The 26767-nt window shown below is 39.0% G+C and overlaps 1 pseudogene across 1 annotated transcript in view; it reads right to left on the bottom strand.

Annotated features, from left to right (window-relative positions):
- The window catches only part of LOC308547256 (tubulin alpha-1A chain pseudogene), a 137253-nt pseudogene extending 110839 nt beyond the window's left edge, over positions 1 to 26414 (bottom strand). Inside the window, exon 1 of the transcript in view lies at positions 26160 to 26414. The product of the transcript in view is annotated as a tubulin alpha-1A chain pseudogene (transcript). The remainder of the gene's footprint in view (positions 1 to 26159) is intronic.
- Between the last annotated feature and the right edge of the window lie 353 nt (positions 26415 to 26767).

Here is a 26767-nt window from a genome sequence, read left to right as displayed (position 1 = left end):
ACATAATTTGTAATGAGAACAGTCTTATGCACTTTAGTCCACAGACCCTTTAAATATCCTTGGCCCTGAGAGTAACACTTAGATTTGTTGCTTTGGTTACAAATATTTCCCCAATTGCTCAAAGTGATTTATATCTTTAAAGAACATTAACAAAGACCTCGACTCTCTGGAACTGAGTAGAAATGTAAGGAAAGTGGCCAGTCCTCTTCAATGAATAAAGCTGGAAAAGAGAGCTGGATACTTGTTACTGTGACAGAGCCTTAGTGCAACTGTGCCATGAGGTTCAACCTTCTACCAAATTCATCTCAACTGAGTTCTGTCTCTACTAGGATGGGTAACTTCATCTATAATTTTGCATGGACTGTATCTTATAAGAAACTTATGGAAACTTAGTTTGAGCTTTGGGGAATTAAAAGGTAAATATCTCTGATTTGTCTCCAATATAAATTGCTGCCTTAGAGGAAAATTAAGACTAAAAATGGTCCACGTTAAGAAAAAATAACATTCCTATAGCTCGAGGAGATGTTATGACAACAGAGCATTTCTTGGTCACTGTGGCCAACCTGACCCATAGTGACATTGCTTGGCCTTCCAGATGTATGGACAATATCTTTGTATGGTTAGCATCTAGGGATTTAAGCATGAATGATGTTAGATTTTGACTGAATTCACACCCTTGGGACAATAAAGAGAGGGATGACTCTCCAGAAAAATGGTCACCCATGAGACCTCTCCATTTATCCATGTTCCTTTTACCAACAGCAGCAAAAAACATGTATTTATAAGAGGTGCACATAAACAAGATTTGTATGGCACATTTCTGTCTTTTTGTCAGACTTTCTGTTTCTGGAAAAATAGCAACAAAAAAGGGATTTCTAGTGTTGAAAAGTAGGGCAAGTTAATGTGCCAAAGTTCAAGTCCATGGCTAAAAAGTTGTGAAGATAAAGTTCAAGAGGGAGACCTAGAAAAGAGAGTAGGCAGGAAGTGTAAAAAGAAATAATAGCTACAATCATCAACACACAGCAAAAATAGAAATGGACATCCATCTTCTCTGAAAGTAGGAGTGAACACTACATGCTCCATTACCTTCTAGGAATATACTGGCACCATTTAGAGTCTACCCAGTCCTCAGCACAGATGGCTTCTCCCCTGTACACTGGCCCTGATCATTGTAACCCAGAAGAGGCAGATTCTGGACCATGAATCTGACTTTATAAAAGACTGTTTTGGGCACATAGTGATAAATAATTATATTTTTTGTGTTCATATCTTATTTCTTTACCTATGTTGTATACGGAAACAAAGCTGAGAATTTAAGGGGGGGAAAAAGTGCTCGACTCCATCATTTATAAAATTTAATATTAAAGAAATGTTTCTTACATTCTGGCCCTGTGTGGACTGTGTTCTAGAATGCACCCATCAACCAAAATAAAAATATCACCACTACTCCATTATGGTGAACACTTCTGTGTGCTTGCCAGCTGGTATACGTGCCAAGTTATAGGATTGATTTAAGTGTAGCGATCATATCTTGAGTAGTGAAGGAGTAATAGGGGAAGGCAAGATTGGTTTTATAGCAAACGATTACAGGAAATCTTACCTGAATCTTTTCAAGTTATCATTTTACTATGCAATGTTTCATTAGCTAATTGTTATTGAGACAATGAAGGAGTTGGCTCCAAAACAGTCAATTACTTAGTCCAATTTGGGTAATAAAAACATTCTATGAATTGAAATATAGTTTACTTTGAAAGGAAATCATGCCTCCCTGGAGGCTGTTCAATGGTTTTGGGAAAATGCTTCTACTATTTGCCTCTGTGTTGTAACATTATATGTTGGGAAAATACGCTTAATTACATTTGGTTGGCTCTAAAGACTTTATGGTGCAAACTGCTAAGATATTAACAAAGAAAAACTTGCATGAGAGAATTGTACAGAGGAGGAACCTGGGTCCCAGGGGAGCCGTGGGATGCACCTAATGGGCACCCAGAGTGTGGCAAAGCAAACCTGAGGGCTTCCATCTCTCAGCTTTGAAGTTCATTCTTCTTTCTTCATGCAATAAAAATTACAAATAACCAAACAGGGACTCAAAAATATACCCCATAGACCTTAGGTGATGTATCTCCTAAGGGAGATCCGGTTAGAATGTTAAAGTACTGAAGCCTTTGAGAATTTCTAAATTGTAAAATGCTATTTTTCAAATTAATTTGGCTCATGCTTTTTAGTAGTAAAAATAAATATTTTATTCAGTAATTATATTAGACAATCGCAACATTTATAGTCCACTTACAAAAGCTTTTTGATTGTTTTATAGAAAGGACTAAAAATGATTCATGATTATAAAACAATGTGTTTGGGAGGCCTCGATGTTCTTGAAAAGTTTCCCTTGCCACTGTTGTGGCATGCAACACCAAGCAGCTCAGAGGGAGAGTTTTCTTGGGACATAAAGATGGTGAATGTGGTGGCTCAATTGCTTTTGTGTTTTAGAATAGTTTAAATATTTCTATATCTCTTCTTTTAATTTGCTGTTTTCTCTCACCTCTATGGCAGAGGTGTGCATAAACACACACACACACACAAACACACACGTCTGAGCCCCATTTTTACTCTGTACCTGAGCCCCCACCTGCAGTTCTTTAGGACCTGACTGGTTGCATAGGAAGGATCTGGAGCTGCCTGCATCTTTTATGTGCATGTCCCATCTGAAGGTGCCTAGGGGCCACATTTGTGCATGAGGTGCCATGTCTACAAGTGACCTGTTGATTTGAGGAGTCAGAAAAGCTTGTCTAAGTCTGGAGGACATTCTCCAAATCTTCATAAGGGGGCCCAGCAGCAGCTCTCCACTGAGGATTCTCTGTTCAGTGATGTGCCTGAGACACATTCCATCCTGCTGCAGTAAGTGGCGAACTGTCAAACTGCCTTTGTGAGCTATCAGAGCTGTGCATGACTATAGAACCTGTCTCTAGAGAATAGCAATGGTTTCAAATAACTATATTTTCTAAACATGATGAAATTGAAAACAATGTAATATTCAAGGAATTTATACTATCAATTTCTCTGCAGCTCACTTTTTCAAGATTACCTAGAACTCCTTTCATACTGCTGAACCCATAGTAGATACTACATTTAATACTGTTGGAACAGAAGTGTTTTAAAAATAGAAATGTTGTGTTCTATACACAGAGAGTATATCTGCCTGCTACTTTTCAAAATTATATAATATATAATTATAAGTAGCAAATACTGTGCTCTGTGGTAATGTATTGACTCAATGACCCCAATTCACCCTGAATCTATGCTCTTTGCAATGTGCCATTAGTGTTTCCCATCAAGAGGTGGAATATATCTCTAACTTTCTTTGGCTGAAGGCATGTTAACAGACTTGAAATCAGCACATTTTTGAAAATGTTCTTGCACATTTCTGCTTCTTCTCTTGGTCTTCTGTCTTCACAATGAGAACATCTCCATCCTGGAAAATGAATCAACTCACCCCAGTTGTCCTAATTGAGGCCATCCTAGACCAGCTTATCACCAAACACATGAAAGAGCCCAGCCAAGATCAGCAGAGCCCCCAAGCCAATTTCAGGTGATTGTCAGTGTATGAGCAAGCCCAGCCAAGTCCAGAAATAGTACCCAAATGACCCAGAGAATTATGAACAAAATAAATTCTTACTATTTTACACCACTGAGTTTCAGGGTGTTTGTTACCTAACATTATTGTGCAAATAGATTATCAATAAAATACTAAACACAATGTAATCTTGGATTCACAAGTCACTTTAGAGTTTTTCATTACAGTAATTGTTATGAAAATTAAAGATTTTCTTCCAGTTATGGAAATAAGGAAAATAAAAGGGGTTGAGGTGAATCTGCTCCGATCTTGTTATCATAAAGGCTGAATATTTATTTCTAGACAAAGATTTGGGGCATGTTGTATGATAAGAATAAATGGTGTTTGAATTGTGGTCAGATGGAAAAAATGTACAATTGTCTTATATTCCAAGTTACATAAAAATAAATAAGCAACACAAGTAAAACCAGTCCTGGCAGGTGTGCCTCCTTCCACTCCCAGGCAAAGGCACGTACTTGGGTTGTGGGTTTGCTCCCTGCCCCCAGTCAGGGTGAGTGCTGGAGGCAACCAGCCAATTTGTCTCTCTCACATCAATGTTTCTCTCTCTCTCTCTCTCCCTCCTTCCCTCCCTCCTTCCCTCCCTCCTTCCCTCCCTCCCTCCCTCCCTCCCTCCTTCCCTTCCACTCTCTCTGAAAAGCATTGGAAAAAATATCCTCAGGTGAGGATTGACAAAAATAAAACAAATAAACAAACAAAAAAGGAAAACAAAAACACTCTTTGGTTTCCTGTCCTTTTCTTAGAAAAATTATGGGACTTGGATTATTTAATTTTACACTTAAGTGGATTCTGGGTCAGTGTGAATTAATGGTTTACATTTACATATTTAACATATAGAGAGTATCATGGTCCTTTGATTGCAAGTGACAGACACTGAGTCTGGCTTAATCAGAAAAGGAATTATTAGAAGTATATGAGGAGCTCACACACAGGGTTGAAGGGAAGGCTGGAGGACTAACATGGAAATGGACAGAAACGAAAACATATTTTAGGATCAAAAAGGGAAATTAATCAAAAACAAACAATTAAAAAAATTTAAAGCCCACTGTGGCTTTAGTTTTAATTTTCCACTACAATCCCTTCCTGAGTTCCCTTTTACTGGGAGGAAGCAAGCTTGCTTTGAGGCCTGTTTAGTGATGAAAAAACTGATTCAGGGAGTTGCTTAAAGATAACTGAGTAAGCAAGTCTGTCCCAGTGGTCCCTGTAATTAGAGGTGAAGTTAAGCCCCAAATCTAAGTTTCCTGGTCTGTGACAGTCACACTCACAACTGCCTGGGAGGCCTGCACTATTGTTCATTGACAGGCATAGTTGTACAAGCATGGCTTAGGGTGAAAAAGAGGGGGAAACACCACCCAGGAGTTGTGGGACTCAAGTGAGTTTCTTTACAAACCTGAGCCTTGGTTTCTTTATCCATAAATATGGATAAAAACGGTGTCTGCCTCATAGGGTTGTTGTCGAAAACCTTTCGTATAAACCCAATCAACTAAAGTTAGTTCAGTTCTTCTCAGGGGGACCTTTAGTGGGATAATGAGTTGTTTGCTGTTCACAAAGCAAGAAGACTGAGGCAGGTGGTGAGTGGAGAGACTGGAGGCTTTAGGTCAGAGGAGCTTGGCTTCCAGACCTGGTTCTGCACCACAAAATGTGAGACTTGGGCAATGTTCTTATTTTCTTTGAGCCTGGGTTCCTCATTTGGAAAATGAGGAAATCCTGCCTTTGGTGGCTTGTTGGGAATATTGAACATCTGTGGAGTGCTCAGGTGTGTTTGGAATTTAGTGGGCAGCCAACAGTGAGAGTCCCTTCCCTCACCTTAGAGTGGCTAGGTGTTCTACCCCCATGTAGCCTTTAATGGAAAAATGGAACAGGGTATAGAATTCAAGGTGTTAATTTTATTAAATCTTTATTCAAAGGAAGGGACATCAGCTGGCAACAAGTCCAGGGTCATCTGTCAGAGAAGCCATTGTACCCTAAGCAGAGCCTTGCTCACAAGATCACTTTCTGCTCTGAAGATATTTTTTAAGAATGCTTTAGGACAGCAAAGGCTAAGAAAGCTGAGTCTCTAACTGGGCCACTCCCACCACTGCCCTCCCAGCAGGCATTTTCCCTTCTCTTCTTCTTCCTCCCCCTCTGCTTTTTCCTAATACTACCATTAGTTTGACTTACGGTGTTCTGAGGGAGACATGTAATCTCATATCTGTGTTTCACATTATCACTTCCCTTTCAGTGATATATTTCTTTGTCTACTAGGTGCTGTAATATGCAGAAAGGAAAATGTTCATGTGGGCTCCTGAACTTTGTTCACACACAAGTGAGCATATTCAAGATAGAAACATTTCTGACTTTTGGCAATAATGTTCTTGGCCAAATATTTTCAACTTCTGGCTACATTCTTACTCTGTCTTTAGAGTTGTGAGGACTTGGGAAGGGTTTGGTGATCAGGAAGAGTGATTGCTTTCAGGAAGAAAGACAGAGTGGAAGAGAGAGAAAGAAACAGAACAGTTGAGAAGGGAGAAATTACTCCTTCTACCCCTCTTGAGTTCTTATGGTTAGACTAACAATAAAATTGACATGAGACCAGATTAACAAGAGAAAAATAACCTTAATATGTGCACAGTGGAAATCATAAATGATGCTCAGAGATATAACCAAAGATGACATTTATAATTTTAGACAAAGAAACAATAAAATAGTAAAGAATTGACAGGAAAAGGACTTAGGTTTGGGTGCTCATTAATGAGAAATTTAAGCAAACTTTGGGCTTGTGTAATAAATTAGTAAAGAGTAACAAGGTTTGTTTTTACAGGCTTTTGGGCCCTGAATTTCTCAACTCCAGTGATAAAGGTGTCTCCCTCAACACCCCCACTGGAGTAAGGAGGGCACCTTTCACAGAGGATATTCCTTTTTGCATTAAAGGAGACAAGAGAGGGTCAACATGCCTTTCTTGTACCAGCTGCTTGTCAAGTCACTTAATCAACATACTACTGTGGAATATTTGGGGTTGCCTGCCCTGTACCTTGACAAAGGAAGGAAAGAAAGAAGAAAGAAATGAAGGAAGGAGAGAAGGACAGAAAGAATTTTATGGAACATACCACGATTCAAGTTTTCCAAATCAAAATTTATATTTGAAAGATATACTGTTGAATTGACTCCAATCTATATAAATACAGGAGTATCCCTGTATCTACACAGAAACCACATTTTGTAGAAAATTCTCACCTCCCCACCTACTTTCTCAGTCCCTCACAGGTATGCTTTCTCTCTCAGACTAGAATGGAGATGTTATATCCTTTAGAGTAAGACTTCTTAGAGAAAAGGCTTAAAGAATTTGGTAGACATTCATGTGAAAGAATGAACTCTATTTGGGGCAAAATTATTGAGTGAAAATATAATGGAATTTGGGAAATCTAGTTCAGCTTAATATCTGTGACTCCTTCAGAGTCAGAGTATGAATTCTTTCTTTAAATAAAAACAAAACAGTAATTTGCTAAAATGATGGTGTTTCTCCATGTTTGCTTCAGATGGCAAAGCTTCCCACAGGACTCTCTTGTGTCTGTGGTGACATTTGTTTCTACTTCCCCTTGGACTCGTTTACTGCTAAGGTTTTACTTGCCCTGCTTTGTCTGGAAGCAGGGAAGTCTCTGGGCAAAAGATGCAATAGTTTAGTTTGATTCCCTGTGCTGGGTGACTCAGGTGACAAATTCATGATTTAACTCATTTAGAAAATGAATTATGAACACTCTCCACCATTCAGCTTCTATCTCCTTATAGTCTTAATAATGGCTAAAATTTATGAAATATTTTGAGTGTTTGTTTTGTTCCAGGTACTGCTCTAAGTGCTTTTAATGGGTTAAGTCATGTTAATACTTGTGAATGCCGCATGATATTGGCCTGTTTTTGTTTGCATACATTTCTCAAGGACCGAGAACAGTGCCTGGCAGATAGTGATGCTCACTACATATTTGTTATGAATAAAAATCCCTCATTAAGTCCTTATAAAAAATAATTTATAGATGAGGAAATTGGGAAACCAAGAGGCTAAGTGACTGTCCCAGGTCACTTGGGTAGGAAGTAGAGGAGTTAGTGTGGGGCAGGCTCTGTCTATTGGCCAGAGAGCCTGTGGTCTCTGTCACTGTGAGATGCAGTCCTGCTTCCTCTCAAATTGTTCCAGAAACCTAATGATCCAGAAAGTCTGGTCCTTGCATAACAATACCATAGCACTATAATATTCCTTCTTTGAGCTTCTCTTATTTCCCTCCAACCCATTACTACTATTCTTCCATTGCCTTCCCTACCCTCTCTCCTGATGGCACCTAAAAAATCTCATTCATCTTTTAATATCCAATGGAAGCTCTACTTTTCCCCAAACCAAGCCTGCCTGTGCCCTCAGGAATCTCTCCTTGCCTCCTCTGCCCATGTATCTGTACCACACCTTCAACATTAACCAAAATGAATCTTGGTTGCTTTTATATGGATAAAGATTTTTGTTCCTTTAATCAGATCACACACTCCTAAGGAGCAGTGACAATTTTGGATGACCAGCAGTGAACCTCTATCAAGCAATCATGTGCTATTTTTTTCCTCCTGGTAAAGAGAGATCATATTGAAAGGGGTTGGGGATTAAATAGAGACTAAATAAAACTAAAGAATGTAGGAAAGGTAATTTAGTACAGTGGTTAAGAATGTGGACTCTGTTCTCAGTCTCAGTTTGCTCAAGTTCTAATTCCAGAGACACTGAATTATCTATTGTTGTGTAATAAATACCCACAAACTTAGTGTTGTAAGGTAACAACAAATATTATTATTTCTCCAGGTCTCTCATGAGGCTACAGGCAAGATGTCAGCTAGGGCTGCCATCATCTGAAGGTTCGACTGGGGCTGGAGGCTCAGCTTCCAAGGTGGCTCCCTCAATGTGCTGGCTCTTGATAAGACACCTCAGTTCCTTGCCATGTGGATCGCCCCATAGCACTTCTGCCTTATTCTATTTGTCAGATGTACCTAATATGATATAATACATAATAAAATTATGTGATGGTATGGATGCCAGAGGGCAAAGATTTATTGAGGACCATTGCGGAGGCTAACCACCACATCCACCATTTGTAGCTGTGCCAGCTTGGACAGTTTACTTCACAATTCCCTCATCTGTAAAATGGGGACAATTATTGGTACTACATCACATTATAAAGCTCTTGCAAGAATTAAATGAGTTAACACAGGTAAGGGGCTTAGATTACTATTCAAATATTAAATATTATTATTAGAAAGTGAAAACTTATCTCAGAGTAAGAGAGGGGCCTAACCTGAGGAGCCTAGACTTCCCACCTCACCAGTCCTCTTTCTTTCCACCCTTTCCCCAGCTCTTAGACAAAGGCAGCTGTGGGGTGAATGAATGTATTTTCAGCCTAAAACTTTTCAAAGAGACTCAGTGTGGGGCAGAACCTGGCTATTGGCTAGAGAGGCTTTTGTAGAATTGCAGTTTTACTTTCCTTTTTTTGGTTCAAATTTCCTGCCAGACAGTGTATTGATCAGAGAGAATTTGTCTCAGAGACAAGGCAGCTTGGGCCTATTCAGCACCAACACAAGATCAAATGGTGTCAATGAGCTGCTCAGAAAAATGAGTGAATGCCATTTGCTCTAATTGGGGACACTTACCAAGGATCCATTTAAGAGATAGAAATGGTCAAGAAGAAAAGATAGTCCTATGAATATACAGAAAGTAGAAAAGGCAATCATTCATTGAAGAAACAGTTTTGGAGTATCTACCATAAGCCAGACACTATGTTAAATCTGGGAAAATAATGGAGCTCCAAAATCAAGACAAAAAAAGTTCCTGACTTCATGGAGCTTACAGCTATTCTGGTGGAGCAGACTTCAACCAAAAATTACACAAGTATATGTACAATTGCAACCTCTAAAAAGAGAAGTACTGTCAAACCTCAGCTCTTGAACGTCTCCCATCTTGAACAATTTGATTCTTGACCAAGTTGCTCACAGAAAAAATGTCTCTGTTGTGGAACTAAACTTCAGTTTTCCACCTGACAACCCTTTCATGCTGATACCGCAAAGGAGAGAATGTCTTTGCTGCTGGAGATATAGTTGGTTAGCACAATATTAAAACATAGACCATCAAGAGTGGTAATGTTGCTAAGGGTGTGAAAGAAACAAGGATCACAGGCAATTGAAGAGGTAGAAAAATTATGCTGATTTAGATAAAGGAAAGGCAGTTAGCCAGTGACAGCAATTCAGAGGCAGTGATGCATGAACAAGCAAAGATGCCTCATACTGACCTGAAAGACACCCCTGGAACAAGTACTGAAAGTGATTTATTTAAGGCTAGTAGAGGGTGGTTCGATAAATTTAAGAAAATAAGTGTTTATAGATTAAACAGTGTATTAGACATGTACTGTACATAAGAAAGGTTAAAATGGAATCATTTGTGGGTCTGGAACACATTAATTCAATCTACATTATTTCTAATGGGAAAAAATGATTCAGATTTTGAACAAATCGTTTCTCAAACAACCTTCTGGAATGGATTAAGTTAGAGAATTGAAGTTACAGTGTAAGTCAGTGAACATAAAATTTGATTGGCCAGGGACAATCCCAATTTATATCCATATCCCAGCATAATTAACCATAGTGCCTAATTTGACTCTCAAAATGGTCTTGGTCTGAAAGAGAAACTATAATAATAAGAAACTTCACCTAGTCAGGAAGGTTAGGAAGGCTTTCCTGGAGAAGTGGTCAATGTATTGAGATCTGCAGAATTAGAAATTAATCATCCATGTGGTTAGGGTAAGAGAATATTCCAGGCAGAGGGCACAGCACTTATACAAAGGCCCAACCAAGAGAATAAGCAGAGAACATTCCAGGAGCTGAAAGTCTAGTGAGATTGAAGCATGGAGAACAAGGAAGTGGAGTCCTGAAATGAGATGGTTTAGGTTGCAAGGGACAGACCATGCAAAGCTTTAAAAGGCAGGTAAAGGGTTTGGGGTTTTATTGTAAAAGCAACAAAAAGCTAAAGAAGTGTTTAATCAAGGAAGTTACATGGTCAGATTGAGTTTCCAAAAAAATCACTCCAATTGTACATGGAAAAGAGGACAGATGGGCATGAACGCTGAGGGGACTAAGGCTATGATAGAGCTGTGGCAAAATCTGAGAGACATTTAGGAAGAAAAGTTAATCTATTAAGTGATAGTTTGGATATAGGAGATAGAGGATTTTTCAAAAAGGCCTCTTAAGCATCTGTTTACATAATGGGTTTATTATGATGGATTGGAAACACTGATAGAGTACTAGGTTCAGAGAGAAAATGTGAGTTTAATTTTACACATATTAAGTTTAAAGTATCTTTGAGAGACACAAGTGGATTTATCAAGTAGGCAGCTAGATATGTGGGTCTGGAGTTCAGAGTAAAGGCCTGGGCTCAAGATTAGTCTGTGAGTCATTTGCGCATTTTGTGTTTGACCTATTCATAGAGCTATTTTTCTGGAGGGAGAAGTGGCCCTCACATGGAGCTGGGGGGAATTCCAACATTAAAAATGGTGACAAAGGACACGGAGACAGCAAAGGGACTATGAAGAGCAGCAGAGTGGCAGGAAGCAACCAGAAAAGTGAAGCACCTTTCAGTCTAAAGCATCTTTAAGGCTAAAAGTAATGCAGGAGGACTGTCAACAATGCCAAAAGTGATCCAGAAGTGTTTTTACTGTGGTGTGCTTAGAACAAAGCATGGTGAGCAACAGCCTTTGCTGAGCCTCTCCTAGAGAAGGAATGCCAGGTACGCACAGTTAGTTATGGTAACATGGAAACATGGAAGGGACAAAGCGATAGAGAGGACAAGGAGAGAGCGAACTGAAAGTAATTCTTTAAAGCTTTCTCCAGGGTCTAGGTTGTTCTTAACCATAAGGACTTTGAGTAAAACTGAAGTAAAGCAAAGCCTGTTCCCATTCCCCTCTTAGTTTGTTCAGCCTGATCTATCCATATGGAGGGAGGAGAGGGATTGGGGGATGGTGTGAATTAGAAATTTCACTGCTATGGTCAGGTGAGTTGTGCGAGCTTGACTTAAATCTGGCCCATCTTAAAGGTTCTTTGCACATTGGTTGCTAAGCAGGTATTGATACGGCCTAATATTGATGTCACCTTTGAGCTTCTCATCACTATATCCATATACATCACATACCCTGTGACCGAAATATGGTCTCTGTGCCACAGAAACACATGACAATGATTGAGATGGTCACTGTAGACTTCATGTCTTTGAGAGAACCACACAGAATATAATGACTTGCTGCTCACTCAGGAAACCAGTGATTAACCACATGTAAATCTGATTGTTTCTTTGTGGAAACCTAAGCACAAAGAAACCCGGACAGACACGCACTCTCGCAATCAAAGAGTGTTTTGCTTTTCCAATAGATGAGTTCCCGAAATGTGTGTGTTCAACACATTTTTGTAAACCAAGTAATATATTTTTCCTTGACTCTACATTCTCATTTCAGAGATGATTTATACTGATAAATTATCAAATGACAGTGTTTCTTAACATTTTGGCTAAAAGTTACTTTCTTTGTTCCTTCTTTCTCCTTTACTGCCCCCACCAATTTTTTTTTTTTTTTTTTTTTGGTGTCAAGAATTTAATGATCTAAAAACACTTAAAGCCATTAGGAAGTTACCATAAGGAGAAGAATCCTTTCATAATATTATTAATTCATGGCTCTGCTGGGACCCTGAGGTCCAGCATGTGTTTAGAGGATGACATTCTGGAGACAGGCGTCTGAACCAGAAGACCTCTGACTGCAGGGCCCAGCAAAGTTTATGACGCAAAATAGAAATGTGACTTCTCATCTGCTTTGATTACTTTCTCTGAAATTTGTCTTTCCAGGCCGGGATTTATGCTGGAATAAAAAAGGGAAAATACTTAAAGACACACACACCCTATATTATAATCACAAACATTGGAAGAGTGTCAAAGGGAAAGAGAGGAGTCAGGAAGTAGCAAAGTTAAATAAGATGGAAACTTGAGTCCTAATTCACCATTTCATGCCTTGGCAATGCAGTTGATACAACAATGATGTACTGGGGGCCTTTCCAACCGTGGGTGGGAGAGCTACAAATTATGGGTTAAGATCCTTTTCCTTTGTACCCAGAATGGAAAACTGGCCCAGCTTAAAGGCGATTGGCACAATAGGTGAACTAAAGACAGTTTAAGCTTGGACCCAATGTGCATGCATATAGAAATTGAATTTATTTCAGTGAATTTTCTGAGCATTTTAGACATAATTAAAGAAGCAATATTAAAAAACAAGAGAAATTTCTATGTCAAATGAAAAATGAAAAAGAATATGAGGATATTGGACATGGGGTTCTTATTCACAGGTTGCATTTTGGGACTCAATGTCTGTGCGACTTCTGCCAAATCAAATATATGTTTTGAGTAATCATGTTGCAGGCAGGGGTAGAAATTTTTTAAAAAGTTATTACAGGGAGACTTTGCTGATATTGGGCCCTTTGGATAATGTTCATCAGTTGCCTGAAGAGATCCTCAAACTCTAATTCTGCATGTTTTGCCCTCAATCCCTTGGAGCAGGTTAAAGATAGCTGAAAATTTCTTGAGACTTTTAATGAAAGATGGAATCTGTGTTTTTGCCTCTTGAACCTGGGTAGGCTCTATGACAACTTTGAAAAATAGAGTACAGTGGAAATGACACTGTGCCAATTTTCGGGCCCAGGTCTAAAGGCCTGGCAACTTCCATTCTAGTTCCTGCAGGCCTGAGCTGCCCTATTAGAAGTCTAACTATTGCAGGAACGTTTGTGCAGAGAGGCTTGGACACCATATGGAGAAGGAGAGGGGCCCTGCTGAGCCCAGATGGCCCAACTTTTCTGCCAAAGTGCCCGGCCTTTGGGTGAAATCATCTTGTACCTTCCAGCCCAGCCTTGCTGCCACTGAAAACCATCCACTGTCCCCAGTCAGTGCCACAGAAAAAATGCCTAGGTGAGCCCTGCTGAATTTATGAACCATAGGTTGTGTAGATAAACACAATTATTTTTATCAAGAAGGAGGTATCTGATAAGAACCTTTGAATCATCCAAAAAAATAAAAAGTTGTCCTATTTCAGAAATTCCTTTCTAAGACACATGACTCATTTATAGCTACCTGCAGATTACAATCTACAGCACAAATTCCAGACAGCTTTGGGGCATCTAAATTTGATTAGGCAGACAAAAAATTCCTATATTAAATTCTTGTCTGGTTTTTGAAACTTTCTCATGGATGCCTCAAGAACAGATGCCGTACATTCTCACTGACCTTTGCTCCACTGATTATAATCACAGTCTCTGCCAGAAAGTGCAGATTAGAACGTCATCATTTTTAATAGGCTATTTCAGGAGCAATATATTAGATTTGTAGGAACCTCATTCCAGAACATTAAGGCAATTTTATTGAGGAAATGTAAGAACTAAGCTTTTCTACCTCTGCACGAACTTAGAGGCATGAATGGCTAAAGTTACAAATTGATTTGATATACATCATACTTGGAGATACTACTCTTTGGTCTAAAATAAACCAGTACTTTCAACTCAGTTGCTGCTCTGTGTATAGTGCACCTGTTTTTTTAAAATGGTCAGGTAATGGGATGTTCTGGTTATTCAAATATTTGGATGTTTTATTTAATAGAGAATTCCTATCCATGCCATGCAGAATTAACCAATTTCAAAGACTTTCTAGTAAGTGAAATACTTTCTAACTTCCACTGAAAATGATTTTTTCCTCATCGAAAGATTCAGAAGGTGCTTGCATTTCCACAGTGCCCAAGGGGGCTGTTAGGAACCTAATGCTGTAAAGTGCAAGAAACTGGGAAATTGGCTCTGAAGTCTATTCTGATTCCAGATTCCAGAATCTGAATGTTGTTCATTGACCATGTCCCTTCTGTGTTTATAAATGGAAAGCTCAGAAAAAAATCCACCTGCTTGCTTGAACACTCTTGGTGTTCTAATTTGGTGTAAACAAGCATTTCCCATACATTAGTAAGTACCTATTCCTTGGAAACAATGTTTTCGGCTAAACTCCTGGAAATGCTGCGAAGTATTCTTTTGGGAGCTTTGTACCAATTTTAAAACTCCTTGGCAGGAGCAAATGCGCTCCCAGGGAAGTAAGCAGGAAAACCATGAAGGCCACAGCGGGGAGAACAGTGGAGAACTCAGGGACTTGAGCGCAGTGGGCAAAGCGATGGTGCCTCCCCAGGAGGGCAGCGCCTTAGCTGGTTCACTGCCATTTAGCCAGTGAGCCAAGACACTGGCTTTCAAAGGGCTCAACCTTCAGTGTGTCTGTTTGTCCAGAATTGAGGAGTTGCCATCAGGATTGTGTCATCGCCATCCCGTCATTTTCATATATGGAAACGGAAGCAAAGGCCTGAGGAGTGCAGAGCCAGCTGTGCACCTCTTTGTGCAGGACACAGACTCTCGGGCCAGGAAGCAGAGCCACAGAGGCAAAGTCTGATTTGAATGTTTATTGTCATCATCCACAATGTAAATCAGAGAAAGATGCCATAGGGGTGGATTGCTGGGTTCATGACAGTGGAATGAATCTGGCTCCCTCCAGCCCTGCCGAGACAGCCCATGCACTTTTCCCTAAGGGCCTGGGGCCAGCGTGGGAGGAATCGCACAGCATGTAATGGGCCTTCAAGGCCAGCTCTGGGCAGGCCATGTCCCCAATGTTTCCTGTGCTCGCAGGGCAAACATTTCATTCACAAACAGTTCCTGGCAGCCAGAATGGTCAGCATTTAGGTTTCTTCTTCTTTTTTTAATCCTCACTTGAGGATATGTTTTTATTGATCTGAGAGAGGGGAGGAGAGAGAGAGAAAGAGAGAGAGGGGGAGAGAGAGAAGAGAAAGAGAGAGAGACATCGATTGGTTGACTCCTGTGCACACCCCGACTGGGAATTGAACTCGCAACCTAGGTATGTGCCCTGACAGGAAATCGAACCCACAAACTTTTTGGTCTACAGGACGATACTCCAACCAACTTAACAACCTGGTAGGGCAGCATTTAGGCTTCTTTACTGAAGTTTTAGAAACAATCTCCACAATTGGTAGAAGTAACCCCAAATTTCTAACCAACCAGGACCTTCCCCCACTTGCTAACTGGCTTTGAAGCACATTGAATCTTGATCTCAGTTCCTTATCATGGATATATATTTTATGTAGAAAAAAATAATTATCAAACTAAAATATCCTTGTGCGTTTCAAGCATCTGTGGACATGAAGCTCTGGTGATTATATGATTAGAGGGTGAATGAATGACTGTGTGAATGGAGGGTGAATGAATAAATGGCTATTCCATTTGCTGGATCATCAATGTCAGTTCCCTGTTGTGAACCCACAAACAGCTGCCGATGGGGGAAGACAGACTATATATGAGTTAATAAATAGGTAAGTGTCATATTAGTATTATTTATGTGTACCCAATGATTGAGTTAATTAGCTAATTGAGTCAATTATATCTAAAAACAGTAGATTTTCCAAGTCTGAACTTCCTGAACATGGGAAGGTTTTTGGGTTCAAGGCACACATAAAAATTCATTGTTAATTCAGCAAATATTGATTGAAAATCCACCATGTGCCTGGCTCTGTTCTGAAGCTGAAGCTGAAGCATGAATCTAGACAAAGATGGTTCCTGCTTGAATAGAGCTTATATCAGGAGGCGAAGTCATGGTAGACACATTGGTATGTAAGTTGTTAATGTGACAAATGTGGTAATAGAAGTGTGCAGTGTCCAATCACAGGAAAAAAAATAAGAGATCTAACCTGGTAAGGTGGTAGATAATAGTAAGCTTCCTGTAAAAGAGATAACTGACGTCAATAGGAGTTAGCTAAGGCAGAGGGAGAGGTGTTCTAGGAAGAAGAACAGCCGTGGGAAGGCCCTAGAGTTAGGTGGAGCTTGGCACAGTGCAGGAAGCTAACTAGCCAGTGAGGTGGGAGAGCTGGACTGAGATCACCAAGGGCCTTACAGAATATTTTAAAGATTTGGGATTTTATGCTAATGACTTTGGGGAGTCACTAAAGGTTTTAAGTGGAGATGTGATGTGATCAGATAGGGATTTTCTTTTTCTTTTTTTTAAATATATCTTTATTGATTTCAGAGAGAGGAAGGGAGAGGGAGAGAAAGAGATAGAAACATCAATGATGTGAGAGTCATTGATCTGCTGCAGCCTGCAACCCGGGCATGTGCCCTGACCGGGAATCGAACCTTGATTGCCTGGATCCTAGGTCTAAGCTCAACCGCTGAGCCACGCCCTGCTGGGCAGGATTTTCAACAGATTATTTGGCTGCTCTGCAGAGAATGTACTGGAAGGAACAAGCACTGACACAGAGCAGTTAGGAGGTGACTGCAGAATCCAGGAGAGAAATGCTGATGGTTTTGAATGAAGGCTGGAGGGAGGTTGGAGACAGGAAATGGACCATGATGGCACCATCCCTCTGGCTTCAGCCTGCCTCACCATACAGCTCATTTTTAAAGTGGAATCTGATCATCAGAGAATAAGGGCAGGAAGAGAAAATCGTCAAAAGTCCAGTCATTCAACAAATGTTTATTGCTCACCACATCAGGCACTGTTTATAGCACTCGAGGGTATAGAGTGAACAAAATAGAAAACTAAATGACAATCTAAAGGCAAGCAGCCTTAAAAGCCATATTCCCCCCATTTTTTTCATCTCAAACACTTCCCTGTGTCATATTACGCACTGCAGGGAAGCACTCCTATAACCTTTACAGCTTTTCCTGCATTGCCTTTATTCATCATTTTTTCCTTTTCTCTCCTCTTCTGTGATATATCCTAAGGGTTTAATATCAATTCGATTCCAATTTTCTGGAAAAAAAAGTTTGAGAAATAAAATGCTAAAAGTTGAAAATGTATCAAAAAATTTATTTCTGCACTAAGCACTGTGCTAAGTGCTTTGTATGTATTAACTGTCTTAATATTTATCTCATAGCACTAGTGAATATTATTATCTCCATTTTATAGATGAGAAAACTGAGGCACACGGCAATTAAGTAACTTGCAGAGGGCTACACAGCTAGTAAGTGCCAGAGTACTATACTGCTTCTCCAGATGAAGGGACATGTAGAATTTTTGTTTTCATCCTGGTCCCTAAAAGGCCACTCCCTTCAAACTAAACTTTGAATGGGTACAACCAGAAGTCCAGCTCCATTGGAAGAAAATTCTCAGGAGATTCTGCAGGCCCATCCTGTCACTCTCCCTTTGGTTGCAGGCCTATAGCTGCTGCTGTCCCTATCAAGGGGGCTGGTTTCCTTTACGCTCTGGAAGCCAGACTTCCCCATGCTGGCCCTTTGTATGCCATTGAGAATGAGGGTACTGTGATGAAATGGCACAAAGCCGAAAGGGGGACCGAGGAAAGAGAACATCCCTTACTTTCATCAGCCCTGGGCTACGCTTGGAAGGATAAAGTTTATAAGCCACGAGTGAGTCTGAAACTCTGGTTGATCAGACTTTGAAAGACTTCCCATCTGTTTTGTGTTTAAAACGAACTTTTCAAATCAAGGATTATGTTAATGCTAGAGATGGAAACATCCCCCAAGCTAGGATCATACAGATGTGATTCTGTGGAGAATGTATTGGAGTTTGGTATCTAATCCATAGTCTGTGTCCCTAGTGAACAGGCACAATCCTGCTCCTGGCCCATGGCTTCCTTGACAACCACGTAAGGAAATTATTGGTGGGGTCGAGGGACAGTGACAAAACAGGGAAAGGGGGGGGCATGGGGACAAGGAGACAGTGAAGAGAAGAGGACAGTTAGGGAGGATAACATTTCAATAGGTCAGATGCTTCTCCATGCTGGCTTGGTGTTAGGAAACTATCTTTACTGTCCACAGGTCAGTCTCAGTTCAATTTGTTTTCTGTAAAATCATCACAGCACCATAGAGGGGTCTGCCATAGAACAGATCTGCTTGATCATTTATTAAGGAGGGATGGGGCATCTTTTAATTACTTTCATTTCTTCTATAATCTCCATGGCCCCATCTCAAAGAAGATTTTGAGAGGCAGAAATTCCCATGTCCAAAGTCAGAAAGACAAAACATGCCTGAAATAATGTGGAGAAGCCACGCTCATCGCTGTCATGAGAGAGTGATTGTAGGCTAGAAGGCTTGAAAGCAATAAATTGTATTCAGAGAAAGGTGTCTTTAATGCAGAGATCTCTGTGAAGAATGCTGGTCATCAGCTGGGCTCCATCTCCACCAAAGAAGACCTAAGAGGAAGTGGGATCAGTGGCGATACGATGGATATGTGTTAAGGGTAATATAAATAGACAGTTAAAACAAAGCTGGTATATAGGAGAAAGAATATGACAATTAATCCAGGCCCCAGGACACAGAGCCCAGGAATCTGTCTTTTAAGTTTATCCTGAATACTTCTATACCTCTTGAAATGACAATATGTCATTTTGGTGTACCAAGCAGTGACTGTTTTGCCCACTACTGACAATTTGGACCTCTGGGCCATTATTCCACTTAGCCCTAGAGCCCATGTCACCCCATCTGCTTCTGGAGGCAGGTGCAAGAGGATGCACCAGAGCAGGGAGCAGGTGGTAGTAGATGGCACTGATGAGGATGAGGGAGGTGGGGTGGCAGACATGGCAATGCTGGTGGAGGGCAAGGCCTCTGGCTCTATGAAGCTAGTTAGAGACATGGTAATTTACAAGACTTAAATAACTTTATATTCTCTTTCCTGTTTCATTTCAAAGGATTATAATTTTGGGTATGAGAATGATTAAACCAAAATATTTTTAGGAACTCTTCCAAACCTCAGATATAAAGAGAATCAATGAAAGGGAGGAGTTTCATTTTGAGAAAGGATATGAGAATTTCAGGGCTGGCTTCAGGTTGACACCACTTCCTGTCATTCATGCTTCAGAGGTAGGGGTGTGTGTGTGTGTGTGTGTGTGTGTGTGTGTGTGTGTAAGAGGAGAGTATTTGCAAAGCTGGTTGCCATTTCACCAGAGTCATCTTAATTAATTTCATGATGGAAGTGAGAGAATTATTTAGCAAGTATATGGCTATTTAATCTCCTCTTCTTTCTTTTTTATCTTTGGTTAAACTTTTTTATTGAATTTATTGAGGTGACATTGGTTAATAAAATTATATAGTTTTCAGGTGTACAATTCTACAATATATCATCTGTATATTGTACTGTGTGTTCACCACCCAAAGTCAAGTCTCCTTCCTTCACCATTTATCCCCCCTTTACTCTCTTCTACTTCCCTCACCCTCCTTTCCCTCTGGTAATCACCACACTGTTGTCTGTGAGGCTTTCTTTTTTCTTTTGCTTAATCCCTTCACCTTTTCTCCAAGCCCCCAAACTGCCTCCTCTCTAACAGCTGTCAGTCTGTTTTCTGTACCAATAAGTGTGTTTCTATTTTGTTTGTTTATTTTGTTCATTAGATTCCACTCTCTGCTTCTTTCTTGAGGATTAAAGGCAGAAGCTTATCACCAAGAGGCCGTGCCCTTAGTAGGTTTTCCCAGAAGCTCAGTGACTGGAGATGGTGCCTCTACATGGTAACACCACTTCCTCCTCCTCCCATTCCCACAGAAGTTTCTCTCTCTAATACTGAGGAAATTAAGCCTCAGACATTAGAGTACTCAGCACTTTATTTTTGTTTCCTCACCTGAAAAAGAACTGGAAACATCTTCTTGGACTCAATTCTCCTCAATTGCGGTATTAGGAACTGAGGAAATAATAACAAGAAGTTTGATTTTTCAGAGTAAAAGTGCCATTGTTGACAGAAGTCAAATTTATAACAAGAGAAAAGTCTGTTTGTAATTCCTGCCATCTTCTTGGGATAGTGCATGGCTGATCTCTCACTTCTGGAATTATATTGCATTCCTTAGCTCAAACATTGCCTGTATTTAATTTGCATATGTTCACGCATTCTGCATCTGTGCTGTCCAATGAGAAATGGGGCTTAACTTAGGCACTACAGTACTAACTGAGGAGCATTTTAAATTGTAATGGGTCTTCTAAGACTCAAGGATTTTAAACCATTGCCTTTCAAAAGTTGAGTCTAATTGTGCATGTGCTAAAGGGAGAGAGGGGCAGCGGTGGGGGATATGGTATTTTATAAAGAGTCATAAAATTAGTATTATATTTAGTCAGGCAATTCTCTCTTTGCTTACATATCTAAGAAATAAGCCAGAAACTCAGCAAAGAATCAGCATGGTTACTGACACTGAACAGATCAAACATGTCTCCCCCTCTTAGTTTCTTTCTGCCAGGTCAGAAGAAGGGGATTTATGTTCTGAGGTGGCTGTTTCTAGAGGACTCAAAATTCTTGGTGTGAATGAATACAATTTATCATATGGACAGAGCTAAAAATAAAAGTAAGATGATCATCTCCAATAATGGTAAAAAATGTGTTTGACAAATTTATCAACAGTCTATGTTAAAATATTAGAATTGAGAAAAAATTTTAACACATCATGATAATATATATATATTTAAATATATCTTTATTGATTTCAGAGAGAGGAAAGGAGAGGGAGAGAGAGATACAGAAACATCAATGATGAGAGAGTCATACTGTATTATTTTTTGATGTATTGCTATGTTTGATTTGCTAGTACTTTGTTTAGCACTTTTGCATATGTATTTTTCAGAGATACTGGTCTGTTTAGTTTTCTTTTTTTGTGTGTTACCCTTGCCAGGTTTTGGTATCAGGGTTATGTTGGCCTCATAAAATGTGTTAGGAAGTATTGCTTTTTCTTCATTCATTTCTGGTGGGAATCTAAACTGGTGGAGCCACTGTGGAAAATAGTCTGTAGTTCCTCAAAAAATTAAGAAAAGAATTATCATATGACCCAGCAATCCCTTTCCTGGATATATACCAGAAAAACTCTAAAACATGTATTCACAAAGATATATTCACCCCCATATTCACTGCAGCATTAGTCACAGTGGCAAGACATGGAGACAACCAAAGTTTCCTGCAAAAGAAGACTGGATAAAGAAGATGCGGTGCATGTATGCAATGGAATGCTGCTCAGCCATTAGAAAGGATGAAACACTGCCATTGCCAACAACGTGAATGGACCTTGAGAATATTATGCTAAGTGAGATAAGTCAGGCAGCAAAAGCTAAGAACCATATGATTTCACTTATATGTGGGATATAAAATGGAAACTTGTGGACACAAACAACAGTGTGGGAAGGGGGTGAAGGGGGCCTAATATATGGTGATGGAAGACGATTTGACTTTGGGTGATGGGCACAAAGTGCAACATACAGATTTTGTATCATAGAAATCCACACCTGAAACCTATGACACTATTAACCAATGTCATCCCAATAAAAAAGCCCAACTTTGATCATAATAAGGGAAATACAAATTAAAACTATACATAAATAACACTTTTACCCATCAGACTGGTAAAACTCCAAAAGCCTTGCAACATATGTGTTCTATTGGCAAGACTGAGAAAATAGGCACCTAATAATGGCTGATTGGGAAAGCAAATAACATAATACTCATGGAGAGAAATTACCAATATATATGTAAATTATGCATTTGTCCTTTGACTAACAACTCACATCTAGAAATCTGTTCCAAAAATACACTGGCAAAAATATGAAATGACATTTATATTCATTGCAACACAATTTGTAATATCCAATGTTTGGTACTGTCTAATGTCCATCAATAAGAGACTTGACTAAACTATAGCACATCCTTAAAATGCAGTACTGTGTAGCCATTAAAAGGAGCAAGGAAGATCTCTGTATATTGCCATAAAGTGATCTGTAGAAGATGCTACTAAGTAGAAAAAAGTGGTGAAGAAGAATGTATCTAGCATGTTATTTTTGTGTAAGTAAAGTAGTAAATAGAGATACAAATATATATTTGTTTATTAAATTAGATCCTTGGACCCAGTTTCCACATGTATGTTTGTATATTGGGGCTTCCTCTCCACACAACACCAAGCAAGACCTGAGAGTAGAAGAAAAGATAAGGAAAAGCTTGACAATTATTTTTTTTTTTGGATAGGACCTCAAAAGCAAAAGCTATAAAAGTAAACATAGACAAATGGGATTGCATCAATTTAAAAAATTTCTGCACAGCTAAAGAAACACTCAACAAAATGAAGAGACAACCTATGGAATGGGAGAAAAATATTTGCAAACTATATATATCTGATAAGGGGTTAATATACAAATATATAAGGATCTCAGATGAGTCATAATAACAACAAAAACCTGATTTAAAAATGGGCAAAGAACCTGAATATTTTGCAGAAGAAGACATAGAAATGTCCAACAGGTATATGAGAAGTTGCTTAGCATCACTAATCATCAGGAAATTGCAAGTTAAAATCACTGTGAATTATCAGCTCATACTTGTTAGGATGTTTATTTCCAAAAAGACAAAAGATAAGTATTGAATAAAAGGGAATCTTGTACATTGTTGTTGGGAATGTAAATTTGTATAGCCATTTTGGAAAATAGTATGGAGGTTTCTCAAAAAATTAAAAATAGATTTAGCATATGATCTAGCAGTTCCACTTCAGTTATTCTAGCCAAAGGAAATGAAATCAGTGTCTTAGAGAGCTATCTGCATTCCCATGTTCATTGTAGCATTGTTCACAGTAGCTAAAACATGGAAAGAACCTAAATGTCTGTGGACAGATAAATGGGTATATAAAATATGGAATATATATATATATATATATATAATTCAGCCTTAAAAGAGAAGAAAATCTTGTCATTTGCAACATGGATGAACCTGGAGGAAGTTCTTGAAATAAGTCAGAGAAAGATAAATACTGCATGATTTAAATTATATGCAGAATCTAAAAGAGTCAAACTCATAGAATCAGAGAGTAGAATGTTGGTTATCAGGGGTGAGGGGTGGAGGAAATAGGGAAATGAAGGTAAAAAGGTACAAAGTTTCAGTTATGCAGGAAGAATAAATTCTGGCAATCTAATGTACAGCATGGTGACTATAGTTAATAACACTGTACTGTATGTATATTGAAATTTGTTAAGAGAGTAAATCTTAATTATTCCCACCAAAAAAAAAAAATAAATAACTACATGAGGTGATGAATGTTTTGTTAGCTTGATTGTGGTCATCATTGTGTCATTGTCACAATGTATACTTATATCAAAACATGCTGTACACCTCAAGTATATATAACTTTTAGACTAACAAGTTGATAGTATAACCACATTTCAAGAGACTTTAAAATACAGTTGCTGATCATATATTTCAAGTAGGAAAAAATCCAAAGAATAAAAACAAATCACAAAAAAATCTTAAATGGCATTCAGTAGTCTTATTGTTATTATTATTTGTATTGTTATATTTAAACTACTAGTAATAGTTTCAAAATGTTACATTTAAATTGTAGAATAATGCTAATGAGCCATTTTATTAGTGTTCTTAGAAACCAAGATTTTTCAACTAAATAGAAAGAAATGAAAGAACAGCCCAATAACAATGAACACTGCTTGAGCTCAGATTATGAACTATTAAAACTATTTCTTCCTAGGAGGAGAAAAGATCAATTTTCAGTCTGCACAGGAAATGTACAGCTTGAGCTTGGTGCCTCTTATGTTATTTACCAATAACATAAATTCTGGTCTACTGGAATCTTGTCAAAAAGGTAAAAAGGACATAGGATCTAATTTGGGGATCTCACTGGCCAAAGACTGCATAATTTGAGTATCAAAAAGGATAACTATACAGAATCAAAACACACCATATATATAAATCTGTGTGTCATAATTGTACTGTAAGAAGTAAACTTGTTCACCTTTGGAGGTTGTTAGGGTATCAACTCATTATTCTTAAAATTCACATAAGAAAAAAAGTATTTATCTGGACAATCTTTCAAGTAACTAAATAGTTGATGGAAAAATTTTCTTTTTTAGAGAAGAATTACTGTAAATAAATGCAGAAAGACTGATAGAATTAGAAAAAAATCACTAATATATCACTGATAGAATTAGAAAAATTGCAACTCTAATAATATTAGATCAAACCAACAATCAGCAATGCCAGTTAAAACATTTGGTAAAATACCAATGTACAAACTTTATAATATATGGACTGGCTAACACTTGAACTCACTGATGTATCTTAGCACCACAATTGGGATAGCTAGGTATTGTGTGCATTAGGATGTTATGCATTAAGAAGTAACCAGCACCTACTATGGTATTCTTACCTAAAATAGTGACCCCAAATATAATCCAGCAAAAACCTTGGGGAGGGGGGCAACAAAGCAAGTAGGACAGATTATGGATACATATTGAAATTGGGTGATAGGTACACAGGGATTCATCACATCATTTCCTCTACTTTTCTCTCTTGATGTTTGTTGTGTTTGAACATTTTCATATAAAAGTGTTAAAAAATCTCGGTGTTAAAAGGGCAATTATGAAAATACCAAGTAACAGTTTAAGTGAAACCTACATAGTAAAAATAAAGAATATACATCCTTACGAAAGAAAAGAGTGATTGTCCTTTGGCCATGGTCCCAAGCTATGAATAAGTAACCTCCATAATTGATTTTAAACTCTTCCAATCAATCAGTGGCAACTTCACTTCGATGCTCATACTTCTGAAAATCAGCTAATCAGAACAGTCTGTCTGTCAACAAGCCTTTCACGGCCAAAGATCAATCAACTCCCAAACACTTCAACTTCTGAAAGTCTCCCAATCCTTGAACTCCATGTTTTCCAAAACCCTAGATAAGATCACCAGTTTGCTTTGTTCAGTAGGACTGTAACTACAAGTACTCCCTTGCAACAAGTGATAAATTCAGGTCTTTGTTTCACGTGAGTGGTGACTTCCTTTACAAAAAGAATAAGCCCATTCCAAAGAGTTTTTGAAAGCCTGCTAAAGTCAGCAAGACCAAACTTTGGGACCTTGAACCTGTATTTGTAATCAGCTCAAGTTGCATTGGTTTTTTGAAGGCAAATTATAGATGAGGCTCAGCCATCGAATATGAATTCCTGTCTCTTTCTTTCCTGAGCAAGAGGAATCAACTCAATTAATCAGACTCAACACTATTAAAGAAGTTGGGGAAAAGAGGGACAGAGCAAAGTGATGTTTTGTAAACTACTCCATAAGTGTGATCTGCCTACCTTCTATCCTGAAACACACTGATAATCGATAAATGTTTTCAAAGGGGTATTTGCTTTTATGTTTTCTAAAATAGATTTCAATGTGTCTGTCTTAAAAGGAAAAAAGCTTAAGCCACTCAATTAAACTGTGTATTTCACCTCTAATATCTATACCAAGTTAATAAAAAAAATCATGTCCCAAACCATGTTATGTAATGTGTGACTTTTCCTGAGTGAGATCTATAGTTCAGAGAAGTGCAGACAAGGGAGGTCGGGCCCCTGTCTAGAAAGTCCTCAGTCCCTAAGACGGCCACTCGGGGCCCATCTGGGTCAGCCAGCGGCCAGCCAGGTGGGTTGGAGGCCTCACCTGGCTCCCCTGTCTACCTCGACCTGGCTTACCTGCCCAGCGGGGGCAGTGTCTGCCTGGTAGATGAGGAGCTCTTTCTGTGGGTGCGCGCACTCTGCTGTGTCATCAGCGGCCAGGACCAGCACAAGGAAGAGGGTATGCCGGCAAGCAGCAGTGGGATCATGACCTACAGGTGACCCTGATCCCCACTTTCGACTCAATGGCCATGCATGAGTGTATGAGGAGACGCATGCCTGGCACCAGGCGCTGGGCATCACTGTGCTGGGCAGTAACAGCACACTGTCCATGCAGGACGAGGCCTTCCCTGCTTGCAAGGTGGAGTTCTAGTCCTGCCCCACCCCTATCCCCACTCCATCCCTCAGCCCAAATCTTTCACTGTCCTGAGATCACTGCATCAGAAATAAACCAAGTGCCCCACTCCAAAAAAAAAAAACCAACTCCAAAGGAATTATTCTCTGATCTCTGATCTGAGTAATAGTTTTCATTTAAGACCTCAAAGGAGAAGATAATATATATAAAAACATGATGTGAACAATGCTTGGGATTAATTTATTCAAGATATAAGTTATAAAAGTGTGTTTTAGCTCCTTTTATCAAAGCTATCATTAGTATATTTATTCAGAAATCAATGTCATCTGTA

The sequence above is a fragment of the Miniopterus schreibersii genome, assembly GCF_964146895.1.
Source record: "Miniopterus schreibersii genome assembly, chromosome: 1".
NCBI classification, from domain to species: domain Eukaryota; kingdom Metazoa; phylum Chordata; class Mammalia; order Chiroptera; family Miniopteridae; genus Miniopterus; species Miniopterus schreibersii.
This window is presented reverse-complemented; position numbering and strand designations above follow the sequence as displayed.